General features: G+C 35.4%; 1 protein-coding gene across 2 annotated transcripts in view; it reads right to left on the minus strand.

The window, feature by feature from the left end:
• The window catches only part of LOC111508421 (putative fatty acyl-CoA reductase CG5065), a 50499-nt gene that overhangs the window by 35376 nt on the left and 1116 nt on the right, over positions 1-14007 (minus strand). The window contains exon 1 of one of the 2 annotated variants that reach the window (XM_074172554.1): positions 6425-6576. The exons of the other annotated variant lie outside the window; for it this stretch is intronic. The gene's annotated coding sequence lies outside the window, so the exon portion shown is untranslated. Of the gene's footprint in view, positions 1-6424; positions 6577-14007 lie in introns of those variants that run through there. 2 annotated transcript variants of the gene reach the window in all.

A 14007-nucleotide genomic window follows, 5' to 3' on the forward strand; every position in this document is an offset into this window, starting at 1 on the left:
TGAATAATGTCAGAAATGGTTTGTTAGCACAAAAAGCATACGTTTTTATACTGGACTGAATATCTGTGGAAGAAGCAAAAAAAATTACTTCGGAATTTACAGTTGGGTTAGGTTAGGTCAAAAGAAAGTGGGTCTATTCGATCCTCCACAGCAACCCGCAAGGGTTTATTGTGGCTCTCGCCTATTCACACTCGACCAAATAACCCCAGCTTCTTAACGAAGCCGATTGTTTGTTTGAAGGTGGTTGACAATGTTTTGTGGTGTATTTCATCAGTTCGGACTGAGATAGTTGTCTAATATAATATACATTGATTTGACAACACCGAAAAAATTTTAAAATATTAACCGAAAATAACAATTTTATTAAACAAAAAACTGAAATTACAAAGAAATAACATACAAGCAACAACCAAACGAATCAAAATTGAAATATTAATAAAAGCTGAAAATTGAAAAATCAAAAATATTATTAGCAAAAAATTAAAAAATAAAAATTAAAAGATTTCAAACCAAGTTATGTCACGACATTTTGATTATTAGTATCCACAATCGTCTTCGGGTGATAACTGGACTTATTCAGCGTTGTTCTAGGGAGTTTGTTTTTGGTACTGAATTTATCCATCAAAAAGTACTGAATTTGTAGTAAACAGTACTGAATCGATCAATTTCTCCCACCTTAGAAAAAATTTTCTGAATATAGGGCATATATATGAGTGTTTAACAGGTTGTGAATTATGAAAAATTCAAAGACAAATTGGCCTTTATGTATCAAATATGATTCATCAATGGACCATAGGTAAAAAACAGTTTTGACAATTATCATTGACAATGTTGACTATAATGACAATGGCCATGATTTCTTAGATGATTATGAAACTGACCCACCACGTTTAACGTATATTTGTAATTATCAACAATTGACGTTATTCGATAAGGATAAAGTGATGGCCCGTTTCCATAATTCCTTATTGGGAACCATGATTTCTGAATCAACTGTCAATGTCTTTTCATATTATCACAATATTTAACCCACATTATTCATTGGCAACTGCCAAAGAACAAAAATAAACACTAAGTAATAACAATTCAGAAGTATTTTATTCAAAATGGAGTCAAATATAGCTTAAATTATTGTGACAGTTATGACAACCATGAATTATGTCATAACTGCCACTGTCATTTCACGCTGTCACAATAATTTGGCTATATATGACTCCATTTTGAATAAAATACTTTTGAAATGTTATTGCGTAGTGTTTATTTAATTTCATCATGAAATTAATCTGAAAATTCTTCATTTTCTTAAAAAGCAGATTCCAAGGTATCATCTTGATAATTGATATTTTCGGAAATCAAATTTATAGAAGGTTTATGATTGAAAGAGTTACTACCTTTCAACATTTCTTTGGTATGGAGGAGGGAATCACAAGTCGAGACTAATAACCTATTTCTGTTTTTTGATTTAATCAGCGCTAATAAAAACCAATGACAAAAATCTCAAAACAAAACACTCAGACTTCAGTTGTCAATTGTCAAGTCAATGCAAAGGATCAGTTCTTCTTCTTATTTTTTTAGGTCGTAATGTTTTGTGACTTCTGAGTTCTTCAAATTACATATGTTTTGATATTTCTCATTACTTTTGATCATATGTTTGATTTGACTGATAAATAATTCAAAAAGATCTAGTTGAAAAGTACTGTTTTTGTTATAAAGTACTGACGTATTATGAATTCTTGAAAAGTACTGCTCTTCACTCTTTCCGCTTCATTGGTTTTAGCGGGAGATGACCGTTTGGCGGGAGTTGGTCGTTTTTCGCTTGATGAGAGGTTTCCATATGTTACGTATCTCTACGCTGGCTTGACTAAATGCGTTGTTGGACAACATATACGCGGCTTCTTTGAATTTTCTCCTAAACCAGTGTTCCTCTATGTGGATGATCTCAGCTTGAGTCCACTTGTTGCTAAGTCCAAACATGATCTGCTATTCCGGATTTGCTGGTTTCTCCTCGCTGTGTGTGTTTTTTGTGCTCAGCAATGCGAACTTTCAATGGCCTCTTAGTTTCACCGATGTATGATTCTCCGCACTCGCAGGGTATCCGGTAAATGCAATTCTTGGAATCGCAGTCCGCGTTTGGTGGCCTCGTTTTCGTGAGGCTGCTACGGATAGTGTTCCCAGATCTGAAGCAAGTCCTGATGTTATACTTGGACTCAATCCGTCTTACCCTTTCCGATAATCCTCTGATGTAGGAAAGTACAAGTACCTATTAGACAATGGAAGTCCGAACTGATGAAATACACCACGAAACATTGTCAACCACCTTACACAAGTCTATATGCAGCCCAACTAACTTCTTTTACAGTACTCGTAATAAAAAATGGATTCAATACATTTGTCAACTCTGAATTTGCAGTTGGAGGTTAATGTTGCTGTTAGCAACAGACCTGGTGAGCGCACTGTATGAAGCTATTAGAGAACAAAATTATGTATTGTTGAATCTTACAATGAATGCTAAAAACTGAGAGACGTGACTCTTTGCGAAGAGTCAACGTCGCAGGATCAGAAAACTCCAGGAGACTGTGATTCAATCCAGCTTACTAGCTGAAAAAAGATGATTGCGGATGAGAAGCAGTAACACACAGAAGATAACGCATAGACCTCTTCGGTATCAAATAGTTTTCGTAAGGGGAGAAGTCATTGCCCTTACTTACGACTAAATGGTATAATTATGGAGAATAATTGGTAATTTTTATTCAATGGTGAATACATCAGTATAGATGTCTTCACAATACTTGTAAATCCCAACTATGAAATTAAAAATCGGCATCTGTGGAGTTTTTCTCCTGTAATCTCCATAATTAACAGTGGAATTAGCATATTCATATTCTTCTTATTGCACTGAAATCCAAACTGTTTTTTTTTTTTTTTTTTGAAAGAAAGAAATGCTTTATTGACTACGATATGCACAATATACATGAGTAGTACGTCAATTTACAAAGAGTGTTGAAACATCCCGTGATTTATATAAACACATACTTATTCGCAGTAGACAAAGACAAAAAATATACAATTATGTAAAGAAATAAAATATATATATAAAAAAAATATATGCGATGGGGGCATCAGCATTGATTGGATTGAATTGATATTGCCTCCAGATATTCACTAACGGAATAAAAACAGTTATCAATGAGTGCTTTTTTAATAACTGTCTTGAACGCATGCAAACCAAGACATCTTGCATTCATATCAATTTTATTGTAGAGGCTGAGATTCAATGTATTAGAATGTGATGATTTCAATCTCAACTTTAGTGGTCGCAGCTGGCAGCCACTGCGTGTTGGATAGCTGTGAAAATCAGAGTTCAGCTTGAACATTTCTTTATTTTTATGAATTTCAATGAGAGTTTGATATATGTAAATACAAGGTAGTGCCATTATCTTATGTTTGATGAAAATTTGCTTGCATGATTCATCAAAACGTGCTCCATCGATGATTCTCAGTGCTCTCTTCTGCAGTCGAAATGCTCGTATAGCCTGAGTGGAGTTACCCCACAGCAGGGTTCCATAGGATATGTGAGAGTGAAAAAGGGAGTGGTATGAGATAAGCAGTACATCAGTACTGACAATTTTTTTAAGTTTGCGTAACACAAATAGCTGACTGGACAGTTTATTGCACAAACTATCAATGTGGCTATTCCACTTAAGACCGTCATCAAGTATTATTCCCAACAGTTTGGCAGTTGACCCATTGGTAAGATTTTTGTTAGAGGAGAATGTGATGGTTTGGGTTTTATCTTTGTTCTTTTTCAGTTGATTTGTGTTAAACCAGAGTTCTGCTCTAGATTTCGTGGCTGTCATGTGTGTTTTGAGTGTAGTAAAGCTCTGATGTGAATTGAGCAGAGAAGTGTCGTCCGCAAAAGCAATACACATATCTGGCAAGAGGAAGTTAAATATGTCATTGATATATATGGTGAACAATAGTGGCCCTAAGACGGAGCCCTGTGGTACTCCGTATTGGACACTTGCTTGTTCAGAGTTACCCCCATTGACAGAAACACATTGCAGTCTATTGGATAGGTAAGATTTGAAAATGTTAAGTGGGCTTCCTCTCACGCCATAGTGTTCTAGCTTTGTTAACAGTAGCTGATGGGAAACACAGTCAAAGGCCTTGGAGAGGTCGCACAGCGTGACACCTGTTAGTTCACAGGACTCAAAACCCTCAATTATCTTTTCAACCACCCTGCTTACTGCTTGGACTGTGGAACGATTAGTACGGAAGCCAAACTGACAATCATGGATTGTGTTATGTTTGTCAAAAAATGAATTTAAACGAGTTTTTAAAATCATTTCAATAATTTTTCCTAGAATTGGAATGATTGAAATAGGCCTATAATTGTCGGGTAGGTCTTTATCGCCTTTTTTAAATATCGGTATTACCTTAGATATTTTGAAGATATCAGGGAAGACTCCCTCCACGAAGCTCAAATTAATGAGTGCTGTCAATGGATCCACAATACTTTCCCCCACTTCTTTTATGATTTTGCTATTTAGGCAAAATATATCAAAGCTGGGAGAATTTTTTAATCTTTTAATTGCTGACCACACTTCATGTTTAGTGACAGGTTCTAGAAAAAAAGAATCTTTCGGTTTCGAGGTGCGATCTAAAAAATCGATAACACAATGATTGTTCTGTGGTAACTGTTTAATTATAAAGTCAGCCACTGAAGAGAAAAAATTATTGTACTCATCTGCTGATAGATTACTACTATGTTCAGTGTTGCCTGTTTTTGCTTTGTTTCTTTCGAAATTTATTAGCTTCCAACAGTCTCTACTTTTATTTGCTGAATTTGATATGAGGTTGCTGCAAGATTCTTTTTTTGCTAAGGTAATTTCCGATAGATAGTGATTTTTGAGCTTTTTATAAGCAACTTTATCTTCTGTGGTACTTGTGCAATCAGACACAACTTTAACTGCATGCACTTGTCTCCTCAGTTCTCTCAGGTGATCATTATAAAATTTTACAGGAGTTTTATTGTTGTTTTTCACTCTCTTCGTCGGTAGAAACTTGCATACTAGATTATGTAAGCTGTTTGTAAGAAATTCAGCTAAGTCATTTACGGGTGCGTCTGTAGTGTAAAAAAATTGAAAATGAATTGAAAAAGTTTGATGCTCAATATATCACACGCCTGCAAGAAGTCAAACATTCTTGCTTAACGATGATTTTGGCTAACGTAGGAATGAGTGAAATGGACCTAAAATTCCTAGGAGAGCTCACTTCACCACCTTTATAGATCGGTATGACAATTGATGTTTTGAGAAACTGTGGAAATATACCTTCTTTGAAGGATCCATTTATCAGAGATACTAGATGGTTCAGAGCATTATCTGGAAGATTTTCAAAGATCCTAACAGAAATGTCATCAAATCCTGTTGCGGTTTTATTTTTAATTGTATGTAACGTTTCTTTCAATTCATCAATATTAGTGTCATACAAGATTAGGTTTTCATTAACATTGAAGTTTGCTAGATTTATTAGTGGATCATAAGCTACGGGTATATGTTTTGTTAATTCATCTGCAACAGAAGTATAATACTCATTCAATGTGTTCGGATTCAACTCCAAATATACTTTCTTTTTGGGTTTTTTTCCTACAAGATCATTTACTATCTTCCAACTCTCCTTTGATTTGTTGGTGGAACTATCAATGCGATTTTTATAATAATTTTCCTTTGCTAACTTTATCAACTTTCGATATACTGATCTGTACATATTGAAGATATGTACACAAACGATACGGAAATTTTGCACTATGCAAGGAAGGGTTGCAAACTTAATTATTTGAAATCCTTGGAAATTCACAAGCATAAACATTGCGGGTGCAACCTGTTAAATGATCAAATCGATTTAGTTTACTCGCCGGTTTTTAAACTGGTAGATCCGCATTGTGAACTGTAAATTCAGTTACTCAATCAAGCCAAGTACCTCTATTAGTACCTACAGGGGTGGTATATAATGGCTTATGTAATGAATCATTGATAGTTTATTGTATAAGTTTGAAAATATCCGTATAGAATGAAACTGCAATAACGTTAGTTACAAATAAAAGTGGTAAAAAACATAGAAAGTTCAATTCTTCTTCATTTCTTCAAAGAAATGATTCACGATCTCTAAAAATCAATTTAGAATCTGCTGAGAACCAAAAACTAAAGAATTTCTTCAACTCAACGACTTCAGATAAATATAAAATATTAAATGATAAAGAAACTGAAGTTGGGCGCCAAATTGCTAACCAATATGTACGACATATAGAGGAGACTCACTCAACGAAAGAGAAATCGACTTTCCTTCAATACAACTCCAACATTGGCCCTTTCAACCCCGACATCCCTAACAGTAACAATGAATTCAAAAAAGAAATACTAACGTGTCACTATAAAATAATCCAAAAATTCACTGACAAACTGCGGTACCACCACTACACTGAACTATCACCAACAGCACCACTTTCGGCTCTTAGACAACATAAATGAATCCGGACAGACGAAGAGGAGGTTACTGGGCTAAGGAAGTAGGTCAAACTGAATCATTCGATGCACAGGTTCAATGTCTTGGGCGCACCGTTAAGAATCTCGTAGAACGCTTTCTTCGATACGCCGGTGAGAGCTCAAGAAGGTACGGAAGAGTATAAATACGAGAAACATTACTGAGGATGAACAATTCGAAAGTCCATAGTTTAAGAAACAGTAGTGAATGTCAATGCCAAGCATGACATTGGCATTGCTACATTGGCAAACATTCTACATAGCTCATTTCTTGGTTATGTTCATTGTCATATAATGCTGAGGAAAACTGTCACATACAAAGATGTAAAGATTTTTTGACAACTAATAATGTGAAAGTTGAAATTATAGAAACAGTAATGAGAGTTTCGTTCAAGAATGAATCCCGAAGAGGTATCAAAATCAAAGAACTTTTATGAAGAAGTCATACCTAAATAACAATTTCAAACCTTCACAAGCCATTTCAGATGAACACCAAATGCTTTTAAATATATTAGCCACCCTATTTCTCTTATTGATGAATGATATCGCTGTGCAATTTACCGATGATAAATCTTCCACCCTAAGTTCATACAGTGTGGCCCATTTTTAATGGAAACACCCCCCTAAAATTTGAAGTTGTAAACCGATTTTAATAATTTTTTTTTCAAATGTCTTGGGACAAAATTTGAAATGTTTATTAAAGTTTCAGGGCATACTACGATATTTTTTCTTAGTCGAAAAACGAGATTTTTTATTAGCGATTTTTTTATTGAAAAATTTACTACGCCACTGGATTTAGAGTGCCTCTAAACAGGTGTGACCAAAATTTCATGAAAAAATATTCATTATTAACAAAGTTATGACAACTCAAAAATTCGAAAACTCACACAGCTAACAGTCACAATATATCATTTTTTAATGATTTCAACAATAAAGTGCCGCCAGGTGAAAAAAAAACAAATAGCGTAAATATTTTTAATGAAAATAACGGAATTACATTCACACAATTACATTCACGGCAGAGTGCCAAATCTGGTGAATACCGTGGCTGAGGCGTGTTTCTGGCCAAAAAATACCACTTCCAGAGGGCATGGCCGCCCTCTGAGATAGCGTGTTCTGCAACTGCGAATGTATCTGTTTGGCCTTAGCCACATCTTCTGTTAAGCTCAGTCAAGCGCGTTTTAACGTTTCTTCTCGTGGTTCCGACATAGAACGAACCACAACTACATGGTATTCGTTATGCTCCTGGGGTACTTAATGCATCCCTGGGGACTTTTGCTGACTTGAGACCATCTATCGTTCTTGTGTGCTTGAAAATGGCCCTAACGTCATGCTTTTCGAGGATCCTTCTAATTCGGTCCGTCACGGCGCTTATGTAGGGCATAAAAAGAGCTTACATTGGTCGTTTGCTTCAGTATCACCCAGGAGTGTTTCTATATGGGTCGTAAGTCCCGTACACGGACCAAATATTTGCAGTTGAGGCAACCACAACATTGTGGCCACGTTGACTGCAGTTCGTGGTTGACCCAACCACATTGTTGTGGTCGACTTGCGGTCATATAAACCACACTTGCAGTTGAGGCAACTGACATCAACAATTGAATGCTGTGAGACCAATATGAGAACAAACACGACGGTGTACGCGGTTGGGTACGACTGCAAGTTTGTGGTTAGTGTACGGCGGATGCCGCGATGACATCTCGGCGGAGATCAGCAGCAAGTTGACTGCAGATGCCCGTTTTGACTTTTGTGAACGCCCGTGTACGTGTAGTACAGTATTTCTTATGGGCGGCTCCGCAAAATGTGGCTCGTGTACGGGCGCACTAAGGCTCGGTTGATTTCGGCCTCGTTACATCCGTTACCCAGAAACGCAATCTTCAAATGACACATGACACATTTCCTCTTGTAGTCTTTCCGATTCGCAGACACGCCACCCCCTCTCTACCAGAGCCTTGATAACCCCTCTATTCTGTCGCGGATGATGATTGGAGTTCTTATTCAAATATCGGATCGTATGGATTGGTTTCCTGTATACTTCATACTTCATAATAATACATTGTATTATTTTATTATATTGTAGTATTATATTATATTATACATTGTATGTATAATATAATTGTAGTTGAGTCACAGTAACCGATTTTGTTCAAATTAGTTGATCAAAACCCGAGTGGAATGGAATAATTACTCCATTCGTATCATATCAATCCTTATCCTACTAAATAATATCAAAAACAAGGTCATCATGTACATGCGAATTCTTGGTGTAGGTTTATAAGGCCGGTGTCTAACAAAGCATTAATTGTTTTCGGTTCGTTCTGTGTAAATTTCTGTTCAAATTATTCCAATCGAACACAACGTATATGGAAATGCTGAGAGATTGAGAAAATGGAGCGGTGTCAGTGAACACCCCTACGCTCGGTGTATTAGATGAACATTTTTCACTGTTTTAAAGCTACATTTTCCAGAATTAACAGAGGTTACTCTTTATCCAGATATCCCCTCGGGATCGGTATAATCGCGGTGAATTTATAGTCACAGGCAAAATATATTTTATATAAAAACTCTATAGTAACTGCAGTAATGATGTATCTTTGATAGTGACAACTAAAAATGTTTGAATTTCTCAAATATATGAACCGTGGACTTGATTTTAATGGCAAAATTATAAATTTAAATGGTCAGGGTCAGTCGTTAGTAATTGAAATATGGCACTCAGTGGTTGTTATTTTAGACTAGTTACATTTTTCAGAAGTTCTCACTTTCAAAATGAGTACCACTTTCGCAATTATTTTAAATTAGCATAGATTTTTATGGAAAATTGTTTCCATGGCAAATGCCACATGGTACGTTTTTGATGGTTCTGTAGATAAAGATAAATACTAACTTTATCGTAGCTCTGATATATTTTGTATGACATGTGAGAATATGATTTGAATTCTAATAATTCCAAATTAAAATTCACAATATTACACCGGCAAAGACTATTAAGCTGGTTTTCATTAAGATAATTAGGCGACTTTGTCATTATCCTCCACCATAATTAAACATGAACTCATAAAGTTCATAGGATTCCCATTTTCGTCTAAATCCATTACAATAGTCTCTTTCATATTAGGAGTAGGACAAGATAGACCAATAAAGTAGTGGCAAATGCGACTCGGCCAATCTAATATTTCTGCAACCGTTATGGGTCTACAACTCCTGATATAATTAAAAATTTTATGAGACAAAAGCGTTTTGACCTTTCACTTCTCCATCTCCCAATAAAAATGCAAACTTCCGAAGTGAGGAAGAAAGAAACTGACTTCAAAAGAAACTCAGCCAACTTACATTTCGAAAAAGTTACTGTTTGGTGTGAATTTTGGACTGGCGGCGTCATTGGTTCATATTTCTTTGAGAACGATGTTGGCCAGGCCATAACTGTCAACGGCGGGTTAGGTTAGGTTAGGTCTAAAATGAGAGGATCTACTCGACCCTCTATCGCAACCCGCAAGGGTTTATTGTGGCTCACACCTATTCACACTCGGCCAAATAAACCCAGCTTCTTAAAGAAGGCGATTAGTTTGTATGGTGAGTGGTGTTTCACGTCAGATGGTGAGAGTATGGCTCTGCCGAACTCTAAGAACCTGATTCGGTCCCCAGCGGGGCAGGCACAAAGTATATAATAATAATAATAATAATAATAATAATAGTTTATTCACAGCAAATTGTGAATAAAGTAATACCACGGAAGCAGTACTGCTTGTGTGTGGATATACATTTATATATGAGGCTAATTTAAAGTAATATAACAATATAAACATTCAAAGTAATATTAGAGGTCAAAATATAAAAAGAAAATCTGAAATTAATGTATATGTAGAATGTATATACATGTTTAAGTTACAATATAAAAATAACTATTAAAATTCCAATCTAAAAATGTATATATAAATTCTAGGAGTGGTAGAGAACTTGGTAATTATTGAAGGTTTTATAAGCATATTTGAAGTTGATAATAACAATATACAATATGGCTGGTGAAAGATAAAGAACGAATATTAAAGAATTTATGATATTATTACGCTTAAATAAATGTGTACATGTAAGAATAGTATCAGTATGTATTGAAAATGTTATTTTTTCATCATGGGAACTCATGGTGAACAATCAATATAGTAGTTGATAAAATTATTGTTTTTCTATTTGTTTTTCTATTTTTTTTTTTTTAGTTTTCAATTAGTGCACGAGTCTCATATCGATCAGATTGTTTCGTGAAGAGTTTTATTCCTTTCTTGAATCTGAATTTGGAAGTCTCGTTTTTCAATTCTTCATGAAGTATATTAAATGCCTTTGGAGCCAGGACTCTGTAACAGTTTTGACCAATTGATTTGGATGCGAAGGGTATTGAGAAGTTATCAATTTGCCTCGTTGCATAAGCATGAGATGGTTTCTGGTGTTCATTTTTAATTAAGAACTGCGTTGTAGTTATGCTAATAAAAAATAATTGTCTCCGATTAAACATATTAGACTCTTCATGAAGAGCGTCGCTTGAATATCTATTATTTCTGTCTAGAATCACTCTCAAAAAAGTTTTTGTGCCACTTCAAGATTTTTAAGGTGACTTTTAGAGACTCCCTCCCCATCCTATAATCCCGTGGCTCAAATGAGTTTCTACTAAACTCATATATATAATTTTAAGTTGTTTTGCATCGAATATTCCTGAAAGTTTTTTGAATCTGTACAAAATTCATCGGAGTTTTTTTACCAGATATTCTACCTGTGAGTTCCATTTTAAATGTCTATCATTTATGATTCCAAGATTTTATATGCTGAGACTATGGTGAAGTAATCATCCGGTGTAATGCGGAAGACCTGTTTTGTTGCTGCAAAAAGGTAGGTAAACGGTTTTTTTTAGGTTTATTGAAAGCAGTCTATGATTCAGCCATTTTATAATGTGAGGAAAGCTATTTTCCATTTTTTCTTCAGTTTTTGCCAGGTTTCGTCTTCGTATATAATGACAGCATCATCTGCGAAACTTATTATTTCACAGTCTTCTTTTGTGAAGAAGATTGTTCATATATATTATGGAGAGAATTGGCCCCAACACCGTGCCTTGAGGTACACCACATGTAATAGATTTTTCTTCACTGATATGCTCTGCTGTTTTATCATTTTCCAAACACACTGTCTTCCTACAGTCCAAGACTCTGCATATGATGATTTAAATGACAGTGGCTTGTAAGAAGGCCCGTTAGACATCGTAGTTCATCCCTACTGTAGTCCAACAACTGTTTGGTATCAAACTTCGAAGGGTGAATAAACGCTTGGAGAGAGCCAATCCTGGAAGATTCTGCCAGAAGTCATTGCCTTCCAGGCCAGTCTGGCCAGGAATCCAGACCAGATGCAATCTGTTAAGTCTTCCTATCGAGGAGAGTCGTTTTTGGTAATTTACTACCAATTTAGACGTTGCTTGGTAGAACACCGCTTGACTGTCCGAAAATATTTTTATTGACTTGTGTGTGAGGTTGGATTTATCCAATCTCTCCGCACACAATTCAATAGCGTAAATTTCCGCTTGAAATACAGTCGCATATGCTCCTAGGCGGGTTGATATCTCTGTCCTTGATCTGCGACTGAAACCACCTGTACCAGAATAGGAAGGTGTTTTTGATCCATCTGTGAACCAACAAATATCTGCTCTTAATATTTCCTTCTCCCGGAGGATCCAGTCCTCTCTACTCGGGAATAGTACTTTATTCTGCAACGTTCAGCTTTATACAAGAAGTACATGATTTAATGGATGAAAAAAATATTGTGGTGGGTTAATTTTTTTATTTGAGTAGAGCCTTCGATACCTTGAATATTAAATTCGTATTAGATAAGCTATTTAAGATTGGTATTCGAGGAAACATAAATCAGCTTATAATGTCTTTCCTAACAAATATATATATATATCCAGGTGAAACAAAATGATACAATGTCCGATAAATTCCTTGCAACAAATGGGACACCTCAAAGCAGTGTACTCGGTCCACTAGTTTTTTTATTATATGTGAATGATCTACCTAATAATATAAGTAATGGTGCGATATACCTTTACGCAGACGTCACTTCCATAATTCTTTCAAGTAAAACAACGGAAGAAATGCATAACCTTGTAAACTCAGTCCTACACGAATTTGATGACAGGTGTTACAGGAATAGACTTATGGTTAACCCCTGAGAAAAACTGTCTGCATGGAATTTGCAAATTCATCTCGACGCCTACATGATTTCAATTTCATTTTCCGGAATGAATCCTTGGCATTAACAAGCTCAACAAAATTCTTAGGAACAATAATGGACTTGTTTCACTTGGCAAGAACATATAGAGTTCATATCCAAGAAATTGAACCAATCGTATTATCTCATTAAATCCCTTAAGAATAAATTAGATACTAAGGCACTGATATCAGTTTATTTCGCTAAGTTTCAATCCATCATTTACAACAACATTGCTGTCTGTGGTTTAGTAACTGAGGTGGACAAAATTTTCATAAAACAGAAAGCATTACTGAGGCTAATTTTCAATATAGATTACAGACCGTCATGTAAAAGATCTTTCGTCTGTTTGTTCATTCTAAAAACATTGACGTATATCCATGAAAATAGAAGACAACTAGAGTCGAGATCGGAAGTCCATTATTATCATACTTGGAATAACCATATGCTCATCACCCAAAAACACCACCACGCAAAGTATAAAAAGTCTCCTAGGTTTGCTGGTATCCGTCTCTTTAATATACTGCCGTGCGATATGAAGACACTGCCACCTCAAGTTTTTAAAAAACCGTTGAAAGTGTTTCTATCAGAAAAAGGTTTCTACACAGTAGATGAATGTATACTTGAAGTTGGTAATGTCAGATCATTGTCATTGTGATGTATATATCGTAACATTTTGTTTATTTATCTATTTCTATTTTTTACTTATATTTTAATACGTATATGTTTGTTTTACAATGTGTGTCACATTATTTTTTATTCAAATTACATCTTATAATGTAATACATTTATATTATACCTGAAAAATATGACCTATCCCATCTACAAAATGAAGCACAAGGCAGTTCGTAGTTGACGAACGGGTATTATACGTTGATAAATACCAACTTTTTTGGCCTGAATTGGATGATCTGGACTTCAACGACACAGCTCATGCCACATTGTCTGCACAAGCGATGGTCATCTCCAGTGGAGGTGATGTGAACCGTTAGACTTTTTATTGTGGAGTTTTCTCGCAGCTCAATCTTGAAGAAAAAGCCCTTTCGCCCTACTATTATTATTATATGTAATGGTGTTCTCTCGTATGAAATTATATGCGCGATGAAAGTGAAAGTTCAAAAATGAATCATTTAATAGGGTGAGGAAACTTCAAATTAAAAAATCTGTTTAAAATATGTTTTTCCGTTAAACAGCTGTCGCACCCCTACGAACGACAACC

This window comes from Leptinotarsa decemlineata, unplaced genomic scaffold, assembly GCF_025532065.1.
Source record: "Leptinotarsa decemlineata unplaced genomic scaffold, Ldec_3_MD MMD2_P_RNA_scaffold_1, whole genome shotgun sequence".
Lineage (NCBI taxonomy): Eukaryota > Metazoa > Arthropoda > Insecta > Coleoptera > Chrysomelidae > Leptinotarsa > Leptinotarsa decemlineata.